The 25,195-nt window shown below is 45.6% G+C and overlaps 1 protein-coding gene across 1 annotated transcript in view; it reads right to left on the reverse strand.

The window, feature by feature from the left end:
* Window positions 1-24,748, reverse strand: part of LOC147736974 (uncharacterized) — a 37,683-nt gene extending 12,935 nt beyond the window's left edge. The window contains exon 1 of the mRNA XM_086954319.1: window positions 24,566-24,748. The gene's annotated coding sequence lies outside the window, so the exon portion shown is untranslated. The remainder of the gene's footprint in view (window positions 1-24,565) is intronic.
* Window positions 24,749-25,195: the final 447 nt, after the last annotated feature.

The following is a 25,195-nucleotide window of genomic DNA, read 5'->3' on the forward strand; positions in this document are numbered from 1 at the left end:
TCATTGAAGGAGGCCCTTTTGGCGGATCTGATGAGGTTATGGTGTCTGCAGATGGCGCTCTTGTGGGCTGCGTAGCTGTCCGGTGTCTGTGCCATTTCCTCTCTAGTTGTCAGCAGGTTTGCTTGGAAGCCTTAAGGTCCACGGTGAACCAACTTGCTTTCTTGTTGGGGTGTCTATTGGGAGGATTCTTGAGCGGGGAGAGGGAGTTGGTGCAGTCGTCGATCCACTGTCTAAGGTTGCCGGCGGCGGTGTCGGGGTCAGTGGGGTCGATGGGAGGGCTTCGGGCGAGGGCGGTGTTTAGCTGGTCTTCGGTGACTTTGCTCCAGCATCGGCAAGTCATCTGTTGGGTGCGGTGGTGCGTGGTGGGTTTCGGAAGGTGAAGTGGATGCAGTGGTGGTTGGTCCAGTGGAGTTCGGTGGTGTGGCTGAAGGAGACGTGGGAGCTTGCGGAGAAGATGGGTTCAAGCGTGTGGCCGGCAGAGTGGGTGGGTGTAGTGACGAGCTGTCTGAGACCGAGGTTGGTGAGGTTGTCAATCAGGGTTGTGGAGTTGGTGTCGTTGTTCTCGAGGTGGAAGTTCAGGTCCCCTAGGAGGATGTAGTCTGTGGAGGCGAGGGCATGTGAACTGACGAAGTCGGCGATGGCGTCGCTGAACTGTGGCTGTGGTCCGGGGGGTCTGTAGATGAGGGTGCTTCTAAGGGTGGAGTTGGGATCAGTGTGGATCTGGAAGTGCAGGTGGTTGGCGGTGCGGAGGGAGCCGTCGGTGCTGGTTGAGACTCTGAGAGTGTTCCTGGGGACAATGGCTATTCCTCCTCCTGTTATGAAGGTGCGGTCCCTGCGGGTGATCGCCGTCAAGGATGGCTATGGTAATGTAGGGTGCCGAGGTGGGGTTCAACCAGTTCTCCATCAGGAAGGCGACCTCTGGGGTGGTGAAGTCGATTAGGTCACAGAGTTCGATGGAGTGTTTCCTGACGGAGCGGGTGTTGAGTAGAATGAATCTGAGGTGGTTACGTCCTTTCTTGGTGGGTGGTTTGGTGGCTTGGAGGCTGGTGAAGCTGCAGCTCCGGCAGGAGAAGGGTTCCAGGGTTCACTTCGGGGCGGCCCGGAAGCAGGTGTGTGATTGTCCGGCATTGAGTGCTTGGAGGGTGCTGGCATCGTAGTGGAGACGGGTGTCACGGCGTTCGTGGGGCCAGGGGTTCTGGAGCTGGGTGCGGTTCTGGTGCTGGGTGAGGTTCTGGTGCTGGGTGCGGTCCAGGCATGGTTGGGCGCAGACGGGCTTGCCGTAGGCGTGCCTTTGGCGCGGCCGCGCAGTGGCCGCCATAAAAAGGGGAGTTGGGAGGGAGGAGCAGCTGGGAGGTGGGAGCACACGAATTAACGAGCAGGGAGTGGGGCTGCAGGGGACGCAGCGGCAGGAAAACGGGGGGAAGAACGGCGAAGGATACAAAAGGAAAAAAAGGGCACAGGGCACAGAAATAGAGGGAAAAGGGAGGAAAGAGAAATGAAAACAAATAAGCAACACAACAAAAAATCAATACAATTACAGTAAAGCAAACCTACGGTCGACCACTGCCCACCAGGGATGATGCGCAGGTGGTAGCCTGCGGGTGTAGGAAGGCCTCAAACTCGCGTCAGATGCAGCAGCAGAGAGCTGGGAGACACGGGCAAACAGGTGGTGCTGTTGCGGTGTGGGGAGCGACCTGCCGGAGATACTGTGTGCTCAGCAGGCTCATCTTATTGTGGGCTACGGACTCCGCTCAGCTACGGAGCGGTGCGGCCTCCACCAACACACAATACCCGTCACAACCGCCACACAATATCCGTCACATTGAGATGGAGTAAACCGTTCGCCGAAAGCTAAATGAGATCCTTGGTGTACATTGTGCCCAACATGTTTTAAGAATCAGAAAGTTTGTTTCATTAAAGGCTTAGTATTACCCTTCTGCTGCTGTGACTTGCAGTCATAATGCCACCCTTGCTGTGTTTCTGTTATTTTTCCAGCTCCTGTCACGAATTGCCATAAACATCCTAAAGTCTATTACCTTATTGGTTCACTAGAATGTTTACTGTTATTGATACATTTTAATCTACAAATTTTTCTCCAATTTGTTTCCAATGGCATCATCAGAAAACAGTGCTGGCTGCAAACATGGGGATATTACATGAGGTCTAGAGAGCCATGATAGCGCACCCGGTTTAGTAATTTTTTAAAAATAAGGTTTTATATAGCGCGAACATGTGACACAAGGGTATCAGAGCGCTTTACAAACAGTCTTAAACAAATGAGAAGGAGACGAGTGAGGCCAAACAAACAAAATGGCTGTGATAGATACTGGCAGTCACCTGCGAGCTGGTGGAGGAGGACTAGTCTAACGTAAAGCTAAAAGGTCTATATACAAGTGCATAGACAAGCAATAAAACATAGGCGTTGAATACAACAAAATTTTCAGGAACGATACAGGATGTAGCAACGCCAAGCTAGGACAGGAAGCCCGTACAGAGCCAGGCTGACAGGACAATAGGCAATGGCTAATTTCTAGTTCAGAAAAGTATTTATCAGTGAAGCTTTCACTTCTTTTTTCAAAGACACTGTTGAGGGATTCAGTCTGGTTTCAGGAGGCAGAGAGTCCCAGATTCTCAGGGCAATACTAGAGAAGGCACGGTTACACGTGTTCTTCCTTTGAAGTGTTTTGGGTTGCAGCAGCAATGTGCCGGAGCTCCTAGAGGATCTGAAACCGACAGATAGTTCCAGTTTTTGAGTGAGGTACAGAGGGGTGTTGAAGTGAAGGGATTCATGGGTCATGCAGGCAATTTTTTTGTTATCTCCTGGCCTCATATGGGAGCCAGTTGAGGGATTCCAAATCCAGAGAGATGTGGCTGCTTTTTTGGATCCTGTGATGAGCCTTGTAGCCGAGTTCAAAGAGGCCCTCAGAGGAGCCAACTTGTAGCTAAGCAAAGGGTTGCACTGCCATACTCCAACCTTGAAAAGATAAATGCTTGCACAGGGGACTTGAAATCATTAGGTTTTACTTTGCTTAGGATGCTCAGTTGGAAGTTAGCTCCCTTGATAGTAGAGCTGATGTATTTCTGCATGTTCAAGTTTTTATCTAGTACTATTCCCAGATATCTCATAGAGTTTATGATGTCTGGTATGAAGTTCAGAGCCAGTAGATGTTTCATATAGTCTTCAATAATGGGAGAGTGCTTGGGTGAGGAGATTAGGAGGAATTCTTTTTTGAGGGAGTTAAGGTTGAGATAGTTGGAGGTCAGCCAGTTTTGAGAAGGGTTTTGTTGCGTGACCTAATATCATCAGTGGAAGAGATTTTCAGGTATAATTGGGTGTTGTCAGCATACATGTGATAATGGATGTTAGATGCTTCGAAGATTTCAGTTAGAGGCTCAAGTTGAAGGGTGTAGGTGAGAGAGAGGATCCCTGAGGGACCCCTAGTGGGAACGGAGTGAATTTGGAAAAGTAATTGATTGATTTTCATTTTTTGTGTTCTGTTGTGGAGTAACGAGGCAAACCAGTTTAAAATTGATCCTGATAGCCCCATCCTGTGTTCCAGTAGGTTCAGGAGATTGTCATGTTTGACAGGATCAAAAGCTGACGAGAGGTCGAGGATGAGAGGGAAGGATTTGTTCCGATCAAGCATTGTAAGCGCGTCATTGACTATGTGAACGAGGGCCATGGCCCTGATGGAAACCAGAATGGAATTGGTTGAGTATCTGGAATTTATCTATGTGGTTACATAGTTGGACATGTACAAATTTCTTAAGGAGCTTCGACAGAGTTAGAATGTTAGTGAATAGAAGTTATTAAGGTCCTCAGGATCTGCAGTAGGTTTTTTGATGAATGGGCGTAATTCCAATGGGTTGTAGGAATTACTGTCTTTTTGTTACTATTATTTTATGAAGGCAATGAAATTCTAGTCCTGTATTAATAAAGTTGAGACTTTCCAACACTTTACACCTTGGAAAATCTAAACTCTGAGCATCCATACAACATATGTCCTAGGAAGCGCATCCTGGGTCAAGAACATAATCAAACAGCAAAAAAAAAAGCATTTGGAGAAAAGGGTGGACCAGTGGAAAAGAAACCCAGCCTTAAAAAAACAGATAAAATCTAGTACTGAATTGGGCCGAATTATAGCGGCACAGAGGGAGTCAGCCCCTGATGACGTACGCGGAAGCCGCGAGTGACAGACACACGGAATGCCGAACTTCGAGCGGACGCCCGGCAGGACATGAAGTAACACTCCCGCCTCCATCGCGATTCAATCGCGCCTCCTCCACCTATGAGAGCACACGGTATCAGGCATCATCCCTAGAAGCTGCAAACACCAAAGAACATTTCTACCACAAGAAATACAGAATTACAGTGCCCCTGAGAGAGAACATACTGTTGCTCCGTCAAGGCTACATTTCAGTACAGGACAGTTCCCCAGTCCAGGTCCTGAGGAGAACCCCTCAATAACACGTGGGTTTGAAACGCGTTGACTCTTTGCTGGAACAAGATTCAGGAAGAGCAAATCAGGATACCAATTGCAGATAAAATCTACCTGATTTCTGACCCTAGTAGTCAGTAGGTTCCAGCATAATCAAGGAAGCAGGCTAGCAAAAATACGAAACGCCCCCTTGCTTGTCTGTAGTCTTTATATCAGGACTGATGCCTTAAAAATTGAATGAAGAAAGGCATTTTTTGTCTGTGTTTTTGTATATATTGTGTAAATGTTATTATGTCCCATTCACAGTGATTGTCAAATTTGTGTTTTGAATACTGTATTTTGATGTGAATTTTGCTACTGAAATGGTATCATTTCTCAGACATATATGAACGCTGTTTTTGAAAACGAAAAACTGAGTAAAAAAGTACTAAATGAAAAGTGTGTCCGCTTAGATCTATTGGATAAGTGGTACTAGATTTTGTCTTTATAAACTATCTACCTGGCCAATGTTTTTGCTGTTTCAATTTTAGTGGTCTAGGCCAGTTAGTATATAGACCCAAGCCTTTCCTGTTTCCCTCATCAGTGATAATGACACAAATGATATTTGCACTAGAGCATAAGAGCGGAGTGCAGTGTAACTTAACTGATTGTAGCATGCTTTCGCACATACTTATTACGTGGTGGAAGTCACACGTACAAATTAAAAACAACGTAGAATAATAATGCACTTGAAACTCGATGAAACAACATTTTTATTGTTTGTTTCTCGTTTTTGTATTGTACGGAAACCGGACTCTAAATTACTTTGAGCAGTCAGTGGCAAAAGTATTATATACCTGTAATATAATCTCCAGTATAACCAGGGGTATCTAAATTACATTTCGGGCTACTATAGCACTGAATGTCAATCAAACGACCTTCCTTAGGAAAAGATGCAGCGCTATGTTCTGCATCACCTGTTCGTTCATCCACAACTTGTGTGCTTAAGGCTTTCAGCTTACGCTCAGCAGCTCTGTGCATTATCACAATAACCAAGAGACACCTGTGCAGCATACATGCCATTAAAGATGTCTGTTCAGCGCACCGACTGCCAGGACAGGCCTTTTTAAATACATTTTCTGTTGATATGGACACCAGAGGTACGCCTGCGTCCTTGGCTGTGATGCCAAGTGGAGGCTCTTTGGAGATTGTATTGCACGATTATTCAGAGGAGCAGAAGGAAGACAATATAAGATCTTTAGATGCTGCCAAGCTCAGCTCCCAGTCTGATATTGCTTAAAATATTGCCTACAATTATCCACATGAAACCTCATTTCTATCATTGCAGCATCACACGAGCAGCGTCGTGCACATCTTTCCCTGGCTGGGGCCACACAGGATGAAATGTTGAATGCTCTTTTGATAAGGGTGCAGGTGCACCCACTGGGAAGGGGGTGGCGGGGGGGGCCTTTTCACTTTAACTGGACGTGAGAGGAACGAAGAGGCTCATTGCCTCCTCGGTGCTGCCTCATTCTTCGATGAGCACTTCATTCTTCGACGAGCACGTCATTCTTCGATGAGCACTTCATTCTTCGATGAGCACGTCATTCTTCGATGAGCACTTCATTCTTTGATGAGCAATTCATTCTTCGATGAGCAATTCATTCTTCGATGAGCACTTCATTCTTCGATGAGCACTTCATTCTTCGACGAGCACGTCATTCTTCGATGAGCACTTCATTCTTTGATGAGCACTTCATTCTTCGATGAGCAATTCATTCTTCGATGAGCACTTCATTCTTAGATGAGCACTTTATTCTTCGACGAGCACGTCATTCTTCGATGAGCACTTAATTCTTTGATGAGCACTTCATTCTTCGATGAGCAATTCATTCTTCAATGAGCACTTCATTCTTAGATGAGCACTTCATTCTTCGACGAGCACTTCATTCTTCGATGGGCACTTCATTCTTTGATGAGCACTTCATTCTTCGATGAGCAATTCATCCTTCGATGAGCACTTCATTCTTCGATGAGCACTTCATTCTTCGACGAGCACTTCATTCTTCGATGAGCACTTCATTCTTCGATGAGCACTTCATTCTTCGACGAGCACTTCATTCTTCGATGAGCACTTCATACGTCCTGCGCAAGAGCATCAATTGGCTCCTGAAGAAAAGGCCGCTAAGTTAACACAAGCTGCCATATTGCACTCCCTCAATGCCAGCACAGTAATCATTGACTCGACTGCTCTGCACTGCCCCCTACTCATTGCACCTGAGGCTAAATACTATGCGCCCTTTCTAAGGAAAATGATTTTTGCAGGTATTTTGACGGGTTACCCCAGTTTTACGTTACCATATTTTGTTCCTGAAGTAGTGTGAAATGCTTCTTGTCAACTGGTTGATTAAGGAGATTTTGATAACAATGGGAATGCGAGCACTACATTTCCATTTAAAGTTATGTCATGTGTTATGTTATGCTATGTTATGTTATGTTACTGATTATATAGGTCTGCGCTTGCTTATTGCTTGGCCTCTCGATATTTATCAAATTTAACTGACTGAGGAGAGCCATGAATGTCTCAAATGCTTTTTGTGATTTAAAAGCAGGTTTTGGGCCTCTGGGGTTAAAGCAGTGGGTTTTGCTTCACTAACAATCCTTCTGTGTGTTGATAAATGTGAATAAATATTTTCCTTCGTTGGCACATCCACAAATGTTCTTCGCTGTTTGCCCTAATATCCGACCGATCAGATCTACTTCAGCTGTGATTAGGTTTTATGCAAAGGAACCTGTCCTTTCTTTGAGGGGGAGGAGGGCAGTTCCAAACCCATGGACGACTTGGAAAGGTTCCTATGAAGAGTGTACTTTCGATTCATCTGGCCATTAGAGAGGATTTGCTGTAATCAGAAGGGTCTCTCACTCTTAGGAATTCTGGTTTGCGTTTTTAGCCCATCCAGGTGTAGGTAGTCATCTGTCTCTCAGGCCCCTTAAAATGAACTTGCTGTTTTCCATATGTTGCTCACTCGGATATCCATTTGGAGAAAAATGTATTTTTTAATTATGATTACAAAGCTCCGTGCATTGCAATTATTTGATTTTTTTCCCCCCTGTTCATTGTTTTGAACTTTCGCTCATCTATTGCCATTCGTTCTTTACTATGTCTTTCGTAAATGCTTCCTTTTTACTGGTGCATTTTTGTAGACGCTGTCTGCAAAAAATGCTGAATTCAGTCAATGGCTGTATGGATAAATACTTATAAGGTCTCAAAGGCGCGACCAATTGCATTGCTGTTGGACTTGGCCCTTCCAGCTGGGTCATCCCTAAACTTTTTACCTTTTTCCTCCTATATTTCCTCTGACCTTTTTTTGTTGGTTTAGGACTCTGGGCACTTTACCACTGCTGACCAGTGCTAAAGTGCATATGCTCTCCCTGTACAAAGTGTACCTGTAATTGATGTCCATGATTGGTTTATTGGATTCACTGTCAGTCCCCAGTAAAGCGCACCAGGAGTGCCAGGGCTTGTAAATGCCAATACTGCTAGTGGGCCTGCAGCGCTGGTTGCGCCACCCACAGAAGCAGCCTTGTAAAATGTGTCTAGGGTCTGCCATTGCAGGACCTGCGTGCAGTCTGGTATTGTCATGCTGGCTGGGCAAGTGCACACACTTGCCAGCCCCTCAACCTTCCCTTAACTTCATATTAGTCACCCCTATGGTAGGCCCTAGGGCAGGGTGCATTGTAAGTGTAAGGTAGGACATGCTCTGATGTGTGTGGCATGTCCTAATAGTGAATTACTGCCAAATTCGTTTTTCACTATTGTAAGGCTACCTGCTCCCTTTAGGCCAGAATGGGCTGCTGGAATTATTACACTCTATAATCCCAGCAGGCTCAGGGAACATGGTAGAAAATAAAGTTTAGTATGCCTGAAGTCAGAATAATAAAATACTTCTTTTAGGAAAGTTTATTTTAATATCCTGTGTTTGCAAATGCTACTTTTAGAAAGTTAGCATTTGCTTGCCTAACCATTTCAGCCCGCCTCTGCTTGGATGTGTATCTGACTGTCTGGGTTGTGTGAGTGACAGGGCAGGGCGATGACAGGTGGTGAATGCAAGGATTACACCTTAGTGGGAGGTAGGAGTGGCAATGGACTTTTAATCAGGCTGTGCTCTGCCACCACAATGCTGGCTCCGCCCCCCTGGGGGGTGACTGATGACTCAGCCTGCACCTGGCCCAGGCAGGGCGAAGCACTGTCAACAAGGTACTCCTGGCTGCCCCTGGCCACACAATGCTGGCTCCACCTCCTGTGGAGCGTCTGATGTGCCTGCCCCTCACACTGAAAGAAGACACCAGAGTACACCCAACAAGTGCTCAGAGACTGAATGAAGTTATGCAAAGGCCCCCCTGGCATGAGAAGACAAAAGAAACTGTGTATAAAAGTAGGAGCCCTGCTCCTTGTAAATTAGATCCTGTTTGCGCTACAGAAGAAACTCTGCCCGAAGAGAAGGACCTGGAAGAAGACTACAAGGAGGAGTGCTGTCTCTGGCCTGTGTCTGGTGCCTTGCTGCAGAAGGAGAGGAGAGAAAAGACTACAAGAGACTTTTGCTTTTATTGAACTTGTGCCAAACTTCCACAAAGATCTCCAAGGGCTTGCTGTGGAACTTGCCCCCTGAACTGCGCCCCAGGAACATTGGGCGCTACCCCCCCTGGAAGAGGAACTGCTGCTGAGGATTGTGTCCCTGCATCGCTGCCCCGGAAAGCTGAGTGCACTTTGCCCCCATCGTGCCCTCTGACAAGCCTGCGCTGCCCCTGTCCTGCCAAGCACTGTGAGCTCCTGCCGCCGAGCAGCAGTTCGCACAGCAAAGGTCAGCGCCGCCTGACCCAAGCACCGTGACTGCCTCCCTGAGCCGAAGCTCTCAACGCAAAGCAGAGGACTCGTCCGGTCCAATCACCACGATCTGCTGGCCCCGCCCGTGGAAAGTACAGAAAAGACGGACCAGAAGCGTGGGCTCGCCTTCCGTGAGAAGCCCTGCTGTAAGCGATCATCCAATCTGCAGCACCCCTCTCCAGGACCCCAGGACTCTGCCCTTGTGAGCCTGTGTCCCCCAGAGCACCGCCAGCATGAAGGAAAGCGACCCCGTGGCCCCTGCGTCACCCCGCCCTCCAGGACATCACCGCCCCGCTGGACTACAGCCTAGAGTCGTCCGACCCGAACCGCCATCAAGATAAGGTACTGTGCGCCTCGCTTCAGGACGTGTACATCATTGAGTGCACCTCGCATTTCCCCCTTGAAAGGAGAGAGCCTGGTGCGCTGCGCTTCGAGGCCCGGACTGTGCGCTGCGTACCCCGGCTGCTGAAGTGAGCTGTTCCCTTCCTGAGAACGTCCCGCACCGCCAGAAGCGTGAGGCGTAGTGGGGCTCTCCCCACGTATCAAGACGAAGTGTGCACCGTAGCCTGTGCGCTGGTGGTACGACTCGAACCCCCCATCAGGGAGTCCAGGTACCTTGGTTCGCTGCCCCATAGACTGTGCGCTGAGAACAGTGCGCTGGTGGCCCAGTACGCTGAATCTCCCCGCAGTACGAGCCGCACAAGCTTGGTACGGCTCGCACCACTGTTAACATTGCAGGAAGAGTACGCGTCTCACGCGAGATGCGTGAGACTTGGTAGGGCCGGGGCTAATAATCGTACGGAGTGCACCGGAGCGTTCTAAGAGGCCCCGACTTGGGAAATCACTATACCGGGCTCCTGAAAACAGTACCTGACGTCAGAGCAGGGGTTGGGAAGACACTTAACCCCTTAGTAAAATGAACATTGCATAATAAGAACTGTGGCATATTTACAAGTTGCTGGAACCTCGCATTGAAAGTAACAAGACTGTATTTACAAGCCTAAGTTAAATATATATATAAAGATATATTTTTACTAAAATACAGTTTGGTGTCATTGTGTGGTGGGTTAGTGGTCATTGTGTGTGATGTTGCAAATGTTTAACCCTATGTACTCCAGAGTTTAGCCTAGACTGCTTGCGCCACACTACCTAGAGGGTGAGCAGGGGTTATTTCTGGGAGTAATCCTTTGCCCTGACTTAGAGGAGAGGGTCCCTGCTTGTCGCAAGTACATTCCTGCGCCAACCAGAGACCCCAATTCTAACAATTGCAAATGCTTGTTTCGGTTGGAAACGACCCGATTCTGTAAATCGGGCTGTTTGAGACCTCCAAAACGCTTTATACAGATGCCCCCAAGTTACCAGTGTAGCATTAACTCTGTCCTGATTTCACTTTACCCCCACCACTAGTTACGCCATGCATCGCACACTTTCTTCATATGTGCAAACAAAAAGGGATATGAAAGCCAAGGAACAACATCCCCTCTTGTACCTTAACCTAGACACCTGGCCCAATGTCAACACTCGCATCTACAAAGTGGGATCAAAGAACAACAACTTCGGACCACCCAGGAAGGTTGGAATCACGCACAGAGACCAGCACGAAGCCAGATAAACTAGATAGGATTCTAGCAGAAACTGCATAGTACAGAGAAGCCTTTGAGCCCAAATATTATTACTTTACTAATGATCTGGCAGTTCTCTGGGAAAATCAACAAAAACTCTCAGACAGAATTAACACAAAAACTCTGGCTATTGAAGACTTTCAACCATCCACCAGCAACATGGCAAACAGACTCAATTGATCCTGGAGCAATTGCGCATTGCTGAAAGGCTTCAGGAAAAAACACAGAACGGAAACTGGCCTCCTCACCGTAACAGACAACATCTGCACCCTACTGGACAAAGGAGAAACAGTAGCCCTCATCCTCCTCGACATAGTCTCCCACCGCACCCTAATAAACAGACTCCATGACACAGGGATTCAGGACAAGGCCCTCGACTGGATCAGCTCCTTCCTCTATGGCAGATTGCAGTCGGTCAGATTACCCCCTTTCCTCTCGGACCTCACGCCAACCACCTGCGGAGTCCCCCAGGGGTCCTCCCTGAGCCCGACGCTCTTCAACGTCTTCATGGCTCGGCTCGCCCCCATTGTCAGGACCTACGGACTCAACATTGTGTCATACAGGGACGACACCCAACTCATCCTCTCCCTATCCAACTGACCCAACAATGCCAGACACAACTTTTGAGAAGGCATGGAATCCGGTCGCCAAATGGATGAAAAACAGCTGCCTACCACTTAACGCCAATGAGATGGAAGTACTCATCATTCGACCACACCCCGATGCCTGGAATGACACCTGGTGGCCCCCCGCCCTCGGAAACCCACCCACCACCACTGATCACGCATGCAACCTGGGAATCCTCCTGGACTCCGAGCTCAAAATGGACTGCCAGATCAACTCAGTCTAGTCCTCCTGCTTCCACTCCCTCCGCCGTAAGACCTTCAAATGGATCCCCCTTGAACACAGAAAGACCATCACCAGCAGACTTGACTACGGCTACGCACTCTATGCCAGAATCAACAAAAACCTCACCCGCTAGATACAGAACCCCCAGAACGCCGCCACAAGACTTGTCCTCAACCTGCCAGAAAACTGCCACATCTCCCAGCACCTGCGCACACTCTACTGGCTCCCAATTGAGACAAGAATCACCTTCAAGACTGGTGTGCCTTCAACATACTCTCTACAAACGCCACCCAACCTCCGGGGTGTGGGCTGAACGGCTGTGTGACGAAGTGTTTTCAAAGCATATTGCCTTTCCCGCACAGGGGACGGCTGAGAAATCGCATACCATGCTGGTCTATTCTGCAATAAAAATAATAAAAAAAAAAAAATAAGAAAAAAAGAATCACCTTCAAGATGCTCACCCACGCACGCAAGGTCCTACACGACACTGGACCATCATACCTGAACATCCGACTCAAATTCTATGCAAACCAAAAGACCCTACGATCAGCCCAGCTCTCCTACGCCATGATCCCACGCACCCGAAAATCCAGATCGGGAGGCCGCTCCTTCTCCTTCCTTGCGGCCAAGGCCTGGAACGTCCTTCCACCCCACCTCAGACAAGCAACATTGCTCCCCACCTTCCTAAAAGATCTCAAGACCTGGCTCTTCGACGGACCCCCTCCTTGATGGACCGGAACCTACACTCTCCCACCCCAAGCGCTTTGAGACCCTTACGGGTGAGTAGTCGAGCTTTACAAACACCTGATTGATTGATTGATATATATCGGCCCTTTTCCATTTTGAACACATATTATCAAATATTAACTAAATTACAGGCCTGCTGCCTACTACCAGAATTTCCTACCTTGATACATGAAGACAAGACAGGGTTCACAATGGAGCATAGCACTTGCCTTAATCTCTGCAGACTATTGCTTATTGAAGATAAATCGGTGGATTAGTTCCCCAACGCTGTGTATGTTGCATTTGACCTGGAGAAGGCCTTCGACTCCTTGCATCGGGATTGCATGCATAAAGTGATGTTATTTGGAGTGGGTCGATATTGGCGGAAAATGACACAACTCCTTTACTCTGCCCCTTCGGCTCAGGTAAAAACCTGAACGCCCATCTCAGCTTTGTAGCCTGTGGACAGAGACACCCGACAGGGCTTCCCATTCTTGCCATTCCTGCCACTGTTATTTGCCATGGAGCCCCAGGCGGCCTGCTGACACCATCTTTGTACAGACTGGAGTATACCAATACCAGGCACGACTCATGCTGTGTCACTACACGCTGATGACCTGCTGCTGTACGTTTGATATGCGACTACTGACCTATCCTCTATAACTCAGGTATTAACCGAATTTACAGCCCCTTTGGACCTCAAATTAAATTTGGACGAATCCTGCATTTTCCCACTACAATAGCACCGAGAGCTTCATCTCCAGACACATCTGGACCTCAGACTGCAATGTGAAGCCGGCACCTTTAGATCAACCTTTACCACTTACTCGCAGATCTGGCCGACGGAAATGAGGGCAGAGCACTGTGAGCGCTTTGATCCCAGATGAACTTCTAACCCCCCTTTACCAGTGATATTGGCAAAGATGGCGCTAGTACCTTCTTATTTTATCCTATTAATCTTTCTTTGCTAGTCCCACGCGCCTTCTTTAGACAGCTGAATTCATTTCGGATCACACTGCATTGGCGGATGGACGTTGTCGGGTCAGCCTTGCCACACTGAAGCCCCCAGTGACAATGGGAAGGCTAGCCCTCCTGGGTTTGGAGCACTATTACCTACCTGCGCAGTTGTGATTGGCGGCTCACTGGCTCAAGGGACATTCCCTGTATAAAACCGGACTCACTATAACTAACTTCAAGGAAGGTCTGCTGAATTACCTCCTGTTTCTCACTATCCATCTTATCCTGCATGCTACAGGACTTCTCCACACAGCACTAGCATGCCTCACCAGAATGAATAAACAGACTGGTACACTGGCACCCTTTGCTCCTGAGATGCTCTTATTGGGCCTCCCCTCCGAGACAGGCCGGCTGCAGCCAGGACAGCTAAAGCTCTGGCACACAGGCGGACCTTCGACCTCTTGCAACTATTTTCTAAAAGGCGAGATGATAGACTTCCTGACGGATTGGGATCTCTCCCCCCGGGCAGTTCCTCACATACAAATGTATTAGGGAGTCACTTCACACCTTTTCGGCACTCAACACATATCGCCATCGACACACAAAGTATTCCAAATAATTTACACAGATGGGACATTGATAAAATGGATTTATAGGGCATTCCTAAACCCGTATGATCAATCTAGAGCACCACTGAGGGCTGTATGTGAGGCAGACCTAGCTAAATCACTTAAGGATGCTGACTAGAATAGAGTATTAGACCATCCTCATAGGGTATCCAGGGGGTCCAGATTGAAGGCATTCAATTCAAAGTACTAACCATGGCTTTCCTCACACCGGCCCGTATCAATAGGATTTTTCCGGGGACCACCACAATGTGCCCTTGCTGCTGGCTCCCTAATATGAACCGCCTTCTTATACTCCGTCCCTGCCACAACTTCTGTCCGACTGGTCTCAGGTAATAAAGGCTTACAGTAACAAATTCCCCAGAGAGAGACTACTGAGGCAATTCCTTCACCCTCTACTTGAGAGACCTGCGATCAGGTTCACTGACCTAACCCCACTCCTGGCAAACCGGATATTTGTAATGGACTGGAAAAAACCATTGCCCCACCATAACAAACTGGGCCACGGCTAATCTTTCATGAGGCAGAGATGAAAGCATACTATTACACAGAGAGGAGCGACTAGGCCAAAGAAAATATTTCATACTGAGGCCTAAGACACACTTCTGAAGCAATTCAAAAACTCTACTAAAGCGGATACAAACCCACCTTGAACTATCACTGACTCACACATACATATGAATACACACCCACCTCAAACTATCACTGACTCACACATACATATGAATACACACCCACCTCAAACTATCACTGACGCACACATACATATGAATACACACCCACCTCGAACTATCACTGACGCACACATACATATGAATACACACCCACCTCAAACTATCACTGACTCACACATACATATGAATACACACCCACCTCAAACTATCACTGACGCACACATACATATGAATATACACCCACCTCGAACTATCACTGACGCACACATACATATGAATACACACCCACCTCGAACTATCACTGACGCACACATACATATGAATACACACCCACCTCGAACTATCACTGACGCACACATACATATGAATACACACCCACCTCAAACTATCACTGACTCACACATACATATGAATACACACCCACCTCAAACTATCACTGACGCACACATACATATGAATACACACCCACCTCAAACTATCACTGACGCACACATACATATGAATATACACCCACCTCGAACTATCACTGACGCACACATACATATGAATACACACCCACCTCGAACTATCACTGACACACGCATACATATGAATACACACCCACCTCGAACTATCACTGACGCACGCATACATATGAATACACACCCACCTCGAACTATCACTGACGCACACATACATATGAATACACACCCACCTCGAACTATCACTGATGCACGCATACATATGCATACACACCCCCTCGAACTATCACTGATGCACGCATACATATGAATAGACCCCCCCTCGAACTATCACTCACGCGCGCATACATATGACTACACACCCCCCTCGAACTATCACTGACGCACACATACATATGAATACACACCCACCTCGAACTATCACTGATGCACGCATACATATGAATACACACCCCCTCGAACTATCACTGACGCACACATACATATGAATACACACCCACCTCGAACTATCACTGACACACGCATACATATGAATACACACCCACCTCAAACTATCACTGACGCACACATACATATGAATATACACCCACCTCGAACTATCACTGACGCACACATACATATGAATACACACCCACCTCGAACTATCACTGACACACGCATACATATGAATACACACCCACCTCGAACTATCACTGACGCACGCATACATATGAATACACACCCACCTCGAACTATCACTGACGCACACATACATATGAATATACACCCACCTCGAACTATCACTGACGCACACATACATATGAATACACACCCACCTCGAACTATCACTGATGCACGCATACATATGCATACACACCCCCTCGAACTATCACTGATGCACGCATACATATGAATAGACCCCCCCTCGAACTATCACTCACGCGCGCATACATATGACTACACACCCCCCTCGAACTATCACTGACGCACACATACATATGAATACACACCCACCTCGAACTATCACTGATGCACGCATACATATGAATACACACCCCCTCGAACTATCACTGATGCACGCATACATATGAATACACACCCCCTCGAACTATCACTGACACACACATACATACATATGAATACACCCCCCCTCGAACTATCACTGACGCACACATACATATGAATATACACCCACCTCGAACTATCACTCACGCGCGCATACATATGACTACACACCCCCCTCGAACTATCACTGACGCACACATACATATGAATACACACCCACCTCGAACTATCACTGATGCACGCATACATATGCATACACACCCCCTCGAACTATCACTGATGCACGCATACATATGAATAGACCCCCCCTCGAACTATCACTCACGCGCGCATACATATGACTACACACCCCCCTCGAACTATCACTGACGCACACATACATATGAATACACACCCACCTCGAACTATCACTGATGCACGCATACATATGAATACACACCCCCTCGAACTATCACTGATGCACGCATACATATGCATACACACCCCCTCGAACTATCACTCACGCGCGCATACATATGAATAGACCCCCCCTCGAACTATCACTCACGCGCGCATACATATGAATACACACCCACCTCCAACTATCACTGACGCACATATACATATGAATACACACCCACCTCGAACTATCACTGACACACACATACATATGAATACACACCCACCTCGAACTATCACTGACACACACATACATATGAATACACACCCACCTTGAACTATCACTGACACACGCATACATATGAATACACACCCGCCTTGAACTATCACTGACTCACACATACATATGAATATACACCCACCTCGAACTATCACTGACGCACACATACATATGAATACACACCCACCTCGAACTATCACTGATGCACGCATACATATGAATACACACCCCCTCGAACTATCACTGACGCACGCATACATATGAATACACACCCACCTCGAACTATCACTGATGCACGCATACATATGCATACACACCCCCTCGAACTATCACTGATGCACGCATACATATGAATATACACCCACCTCGAACTATCACTGACGCACACATACATATGAATATACACCCACCTCGAACTATCACTGACGCACACATACATATGAATACACACCCACCTCGAACTATCACTGACACACGCATACATATGAATACACACCCACCTCAAACTATCACTGACGCACACATACATATGAATATACACCCACCTCGAACTATCACTGACGCACACATACATATGAATACACACCCACCTCGAACTATCACTGACACACGCATACATATGAATACACACCCACCTCGAACTATCACTGACGCACGCATACATATGAATACACACCCACCTCGAACTATCACTGACGCACACATACATATGAATATACACCCACCTCGAACTATCACTGACGCACACATACATATGAATACACACCCACCTCGAACTATCACTGATGCACGCATACATATGCATACACACCCCCTCGAACTATCACTGATGCACGCATACATATGAATAGACCCCCCCTCGAACTATCACTCACGCGCGCATACATATGACTACACACCCCCCTCGAACTATCACTGACGCACACATACATATGAATACACACCCACCTCGAACTATCACTGATGCACGCATACATATGAATACACACCCCCTCGAACTATCACTGATGCACGCATACATATGAATACACCCCCCCTCGAACTATCACTGACGCACACATACATATGAATATACACCCACCTCGAACTATCACTCACGCGCGCATACATATGACTACACACCCCCCTCGAACTATCACTGACGCACACATACATATGAATACACACCCACCTCGAACTATCACTGATGCACGCATACATATGCATACACACCCCCTCGAACTATCACTGATGCACGCATACATATGAATAGACCCCCCCTCGAACTATCACTCACGCGCGCATACATATGACTACACACCCCCCTCGAACTATCACTGACGCACACATACATATGAATACACACCCACCTCGAACTATCACTGATGCACGCATACATATGAATACACACCCCCTCGAACTATCACTGATGCACGCATACATATGCATACACACCCCCTCGAACTATCACTCACGCGCACATACATATGAATAGACCCCCCCTCGAACTATCACTCACGCGCGCATACATATGAATACACACCCACCTCCAACTATCACTGACGCACATATACATATGAATACACACCCACCTCGAACTATCACTGACACACACATACATATGAATACACACCCACCTCGAACTATCACTGACACACACATACATATGAATACACACCCACCTTGAACTATCACTGACACACGCATACATATGAATACACACCCGCCTTGAACTATCACTGACTCACACATACATATGAATATACACCCACCTCGAACTATCACTGACGCACACATACATATGAATACACACCCACCTCGAACTATCACTGATGCACGCATACATATGAATACACACCCCCTCGAACTATCACTGACGCACGCATACATATGAATACACACCCACCTCGAACTATCACTGATGCACGCATACATATGCATACACACCCCCTCGAACTATCACTGATGCACGCATACATATGAATAGACCCCCCCTCGAACTATCACTGACGCATGCATACATATGAATACACACCCACCTCGAACTATCACTGACGCACACATACATATGAATATACACCCACCTCGAACTATCACTGACGCACACATACATATAAATACACACCCACCTCGAACTATCACTGACGCACGCATACATATGAATATACACCCACCTCCAACTATCACTGACGCACATATACATATGAATACACACCCACCTCGAACTATCACTGACACACACATACATATGAATACACACCCACCTTGAACTATCACTGACACACGCATACATATGAATACACACCCGCCTTGAACTATCACTGACACACGCATACATATGAAAACACACCCACCTCGAACTATCACTGACGCACGCATACATATGAATATACACCCACCTCGAACTATCACTGACGCACACATACATATGAATACACACCCACCTCGAACTATCACTGACGCACGCATACATATGAATAACCACCCACCTCGAACTATCACTGACACACCCATACATATTATACCATACATACTAACACGGGTCTCCCTAGAGCACTATCTCATTAAAAGATTTGCGCTACAGATCCCCACAGGACTGATCTGTTTCCAGAATTATTATCTGAGTGCAGATGTGCCAAGTATTGCCATATTTACTGTTGATGAATGGAGTGGTTAAAAGGGGACAGACCGGCCAGAGGGGACGAGGGAGGGAGGGTTGTTTGAGAGCAGTTTAATTATCTTTGGCTAACTCTTCATTTTCTACATTCTTAATTTCCTCAAAAGAGTCAGGTTAAAAAGGGGAGAAAACTGAGTGGGTAACCTATATAGGCAAAAATCTCTTCTATATATATAGTGTCCTGTATGTGTACCACACTGTGATATCTAGAGAATGCTTTAAAATGAATAATATTCTGTCTATCCATGTGCTCAATAGAGTATTGGAAAAAAAATAAAACTACAGCTTTTACTCACTGAGGATGGCCGCGATTACTCCAATTTCCCAGGGGCCGTCTTATAAAGACAATGTCATGTGTTGAGAAGAAAGACAATCGCAAGGTGACACGAAGTTTTAAGACAAGCAAAAAACATACACTAAACTGCTCTTTTACATGTCCGGCTTTGGGAGATACTAAACAGGGAGAGGGGTGCTTACGGGTTGAGGTCTCTCATACAGCAAATGCAACATTACATAACCCAGCGAGAAGCCTTGGGACACCATGAAATCAAGATAGGACTGGTGAGACGTATAGGTAGGACTGCCGACACCTACAGTAGGACTGCCAACACCTACGGTAGGACTGCAGAGACCTATGGTAATGTCCATGCAGTCAGCAGTCAGTTTCCTGCAGAATTCGAGAGCTGAGCATGTCGTTCTGATACTTCGAGTGGAAGGATCGGTATTTTGCTCAAATGACTGCCACTTCAATGGGCTTTGCAGGGGCTCCTGCGTATGCAAATATCTTCATGGCGCAATTTGAAGCGGAACATCTCATAAACACGGAACATTGGACAAAAGTCAAAATGTTTTGTCGTTTTTAATTGACGACATTTTTCTAATATGGCAAGACACAAAGGAATCGCTTCAAGATACTATCAATCATCTGAATCAGGTTAACCCAAGGATCCAGTTCACATATAAGATTGATTATCTGTCGATGGATTTTCTTGATGTGAGGATAACTAAACAATCCACAGGTTTCAGCACGGAGTTATACACTAAGCCTACAGATCGCAATAGTGCATTGCACTACACAAGTTTCCATCCGAGATCGTTGGTGAAGAACCTACCAGTTTGTCAGTTTATTCGCATAAAGAGAATATGTTCAGAAACTAACACTTGCAATTCAAGAATGGACCAGTATGTTAAAAAATATAAGGATCGAGGATATCCAGTGGAAGTAGTGGAGGAGAGCAAGGAGAGAGTCAAGCAGATGGACAGACGAATTTTGCTTCAAACTAAACAAAAAGTGAAACATGACAGAATGGTATTTGTGTCCAAAGACACCACACAATCTACAGCAATAAAACGGATTATCAACCAAAGGTGGAAACTTTTATCTACAGAGAAAGACTTCAATAGCATATTTCAGCAACCACCGATGCATGCTTACACCAGGGGTTTAAACATTAGAGAAATATTAAAGCGAACCAGATTGGATGACCGACGAATTGAACACAAGGGCTCCGCTCGGTGTCAGAATTGCACACATTGTAACAACACAATAACAGGGAATACCTTTACACACCCAACAACGGGCAAAATGATTAAACTCAGACATACCAGCGACTGTAATACCCAGAATGTGGTATATGGAATCAAGTGCCCATGTGGGATGATGTACGTGGGGAAAACAGAGAGGAAAATAAAAATCAAGACTAACGGAGCACAAAAGCAGGATACGGAACTTACATTCATCATCACCATTAGCCACTCATTGGAAGGAAGCCAACCATATGATCTCTCAGTTACATTTTCTGATCATAGAAAAAGTGGCGATAAAAACAGGGATTGATAACCGACAGAGACTTCTACAACAAGAGTTATACTGGATCAAATACCTCCACACAATGCACCCAACCGGGCTGAATGACAGATATGACCTCTCATGTTACTTATAGAGAATAGATGGCAGCAACTCAGGTTCCCCATCAAGCAGAAAGAGGTCATGACTTAAGGAATAACATTGAGTTAATTAGACAACGCTATACGATGGTTTTAAGATTGTGATAACATCGCCTGATCTGAGAAAGTTGTTTAAATGTTAAAAAGCTTGAATTTAGGTGTATGGCAAGGCAGGAATATGTGATTATGATGTACATCTGTATATAGTAGCGCTTTTACAGTGAGAACACATGGTTTGAAAAGATGATTAAGTATGCCATATTTCACCTAGTAATGCATACATTTGAGCAATTATGAATACAGATCCAGTTCAGCACTCACTGACATATACCACATACAAGAAGTAAATGAAGAACGAAAGACTTATACAAACAAACATAAATAGGTAAAGCGCAACTTATGCGCACCGCTTTAACGTTCCCATTTCTGGTTGATTCATATAGCTAGAATGCTGGCCAGCACAAAAATGTGTATATAGTGACTAGAAGTGACAGTTAGAAATATCGTTTTTTCATGTTCCTAAATTGGCAACATTCGACGTGAAACATCAGGCAGGTAAAATAACAGACCAATGGTATACATATTTTGATATCATCTGACACAGTCAGAATGGCGTTTAAGAAACACGAGATATCAGAAGTACTGACACACATTACAATATGGCAACGGTATTGAGCAGCTAGGAAAGGCACATTTGGATAGAAGTACGTCGTTTGTGTTTATCTAACAGCGGAAGCGTGAATATGGAAGAACTGAGCAAGGCGTCAGTTCAGCGTTTTACAAACACGGCGGGTGAACGGACAAGCGGTTTTTACGAGTAACGACGGACTAACAGAAAGGTATTCAGTTCGAACATGCGTAATCTTAGAAACTGGAATTTATGCGTTTTGAACGGTATAACACAACATATGTTATACGTTTTTGTTGTTTTAGGTTGACAGAATATAATTCCTCAGGTATGTCGGAATAGCATTAAGCTGGGACACGTTTAATAATGTGACCTCGAGCTATGTTTGAAATACCTCATTATGTATTGACAGGTCACCTTAACCATTGAAGATCAGGTAGGACTTGACCATTTAAATATCGCTTTTTGGCTTAGCAAGCCAAGTATTGTTTATTGACAGATAGGATCAAGTGGTACTACCCACAGTGCTTTCGTGGATTTTTCGACAGATTTAAAAGACCCAGGCTAAAGAGAACACTCGGTAAGCTTAATCATGTATACAACAAGGTTAAGAATGACACTTACATATCATGAACTAGAGGTGACATAAGGTTATTGTGGTTTTATTTTACAGTTGACTGATTACAAACACACGATAAACAGGTACGATACTGAAACATTTCAGAGTGAATACACCCATGGGCAAATAACGTACAGAACATTCATGCAGTTTATTTTATATCTTTACAGATCAGCCCCTGATGAAGGTACCGTGTGGTACCGAAATGCATTGGGCATGGCAGTGAAAATTGTGAAATGTGATTAATGGTTATAATTTGAAAATGTTGGCATCAACAAATAATGTATTATACACTTGCAATTGAAAGTGAACAAAAGTACAAATAACGAAGATTTTTATGGTGATTTAAACAATCAGATTATGAAAATAAATAACTGATAAACAATTGTGAATAAAATTAGTGTATGAGTAAACATATTTAAGTTGTAGGAAAACACCAAGTGCACAGTGTGCAACTAGATGAGTTCTCCAACCCATCATAATCTGACATGCAGGGGCATGTGGGTCCAGGCTTTAGGTGTGTGCTAGCAGAATGCACAACAGCTGTATCTGGTTCTGGATATGCAGGGTATGTGTGCCAGGAAGAGACTTTCAAACAGAACCCCCAAAATTAGGCCAAACATCTGTCCACTTTGTACACCCAGGTTCTCTCCAACCAGGTTATTGTGGACAGCTGATGGGGATCAATCTAGAAAGCAGGGAAGAAAACACTACCCTCCAATTATTGTTTGATTGCCTACTGGACGGGAAGGCAAATTACTTTGCCAAATATCAGCTTACTGGATTGACTGATTGGGAAGAACAAGGCTCATCGGTTCCGGAGAACCAGACAGGGTTCATTAAGAAAACAGGTACAACCATTAACATCTTAATGCTTGCCCAATTAATCGACCAAGCTAGTCGTCGCTCCTCACATCTACACCTGTGTTACGTAGAGTTTCGCTCTGCCTTTAATGCAGTTCAGCGTAACTTCTTGTGGTCCAAGCTGCACAGCTTGAGAATTGCTCCTTCAGTTCTTAGTGGCATTACAACTGCTGCACTCTGACACCTGGACAAGGGAATAGGTGCAGTGTTGTGGAGCAGATTAATTTTAATCTACTAGGTGCAGGGTCACCACTCCTGCCACGGGTCCTTATCAAGTAAATAGGAAAAACAGTGGAGCGACGTACACACTCATTTATTAATCATTCATGAATGAGTCTCCATCCAACGAGCACCATGGAGTTACTCAAGGAGAGAGCACGTTTGAACCATGGCTACATGAGTTTTTATAGGGAAGATCACAAACAAGGAAGGCCCAGAGTTAAATAGAACTTTGGAAAGAACACACAAATGAGGTAAGGCAAGAATCAACAGTATCGGTGTTTTGTGCAATTGCTGCGTTTTAAGGCTGAACAAAATAAATTGTGCTATTCGGAGTAGACTTTACTTAAGGATTAACTATTGCCTGTAAACCTTCTAGCAAGCTGACTCTGCATGTTTACACAGCCTACAATGTCCCAACCTGCAATTCTTTACTCATGTTTATACAGATGTGGTGTCAAAAAGAGAGCCAGGCTGAAAGTAGGGCAGAGGTGAAAATGGATGAAGCATAGCTTAACTCCTTGGACGCTCATGACGAGCTCAGCTCGCCATGGTGTACACCTCCATACACTCATGACGAGCTGAGCTCGTCATGAACAATGGGGAAACCAAAAGCTCAGCACAGGAGGAAAATAACACTAGCATCGATGTGGTTAATCAAAAAAAGAAAGAATCAGATTTTACATTTTAACAACGTTCTCGAAGAAAATACCTGCGAGTTACGACCTTAAAAAAGGATGTGTATTAGCTCCGTCCCTTTTTAGTTTGTATCGAGCTGAGCTGACAACTGCTCTCAACAGCTTTAACTCTCATTCCCCAAAGCTGTTTGGATTCAGCGCTTCAGATATGTTGTAGGCAGATGAGGCCGTCTTGTCAGTTACAGGAAAATTGGCCGTCAGCGATTAATTAACACCATTTTCTTGTACGCTGAAAAACATGGGCCCTGAGTCAATCTCGATAAAATGAAATAATCATCATCATCAACAGCTTTATTTCGATCACAAAGATCATAAAAACACGCAGCACAGAGAAAGAAAGAAAATATTGTTAAATAAATATATAAAAGACGATGTTGCGAGAAAATAGTTTACAAATGCAGGGTACAACAAATTTAAAAAGGAATAAAGTGCTTCATACAAATGATTTCCCACGCCTGATCCACAGTGCATACCAAAATCTCGAGAGGCCATGAACCATTACTCTTCATGTGTCAGTACACAAAATTCTTAGCACCTCGAGGTAGTGACCCGGGCCTGCAATCTACACAAAGGAAGTATCCATGTTTTTTTCTCAGGGATGAATAATGAGGACAAAAGAAAAATAAGTGGACAATGGATTCCTG

Source organism: Lissotriton vulgaris, chromosome 1_1, assembly GCF_964263255.1.
Source record: "Lissotriton vulgaris chromosome 1_1, aLisVul1.2, whole genome shotgun sequence".
NCBI classification, from domain to species: domain Eukaryota; kingdom Metazoa; phylum Chordata; class Amphibia; order Caudata; family Salamandridae; genus Lissotriton; species Lissotriton vulgaris.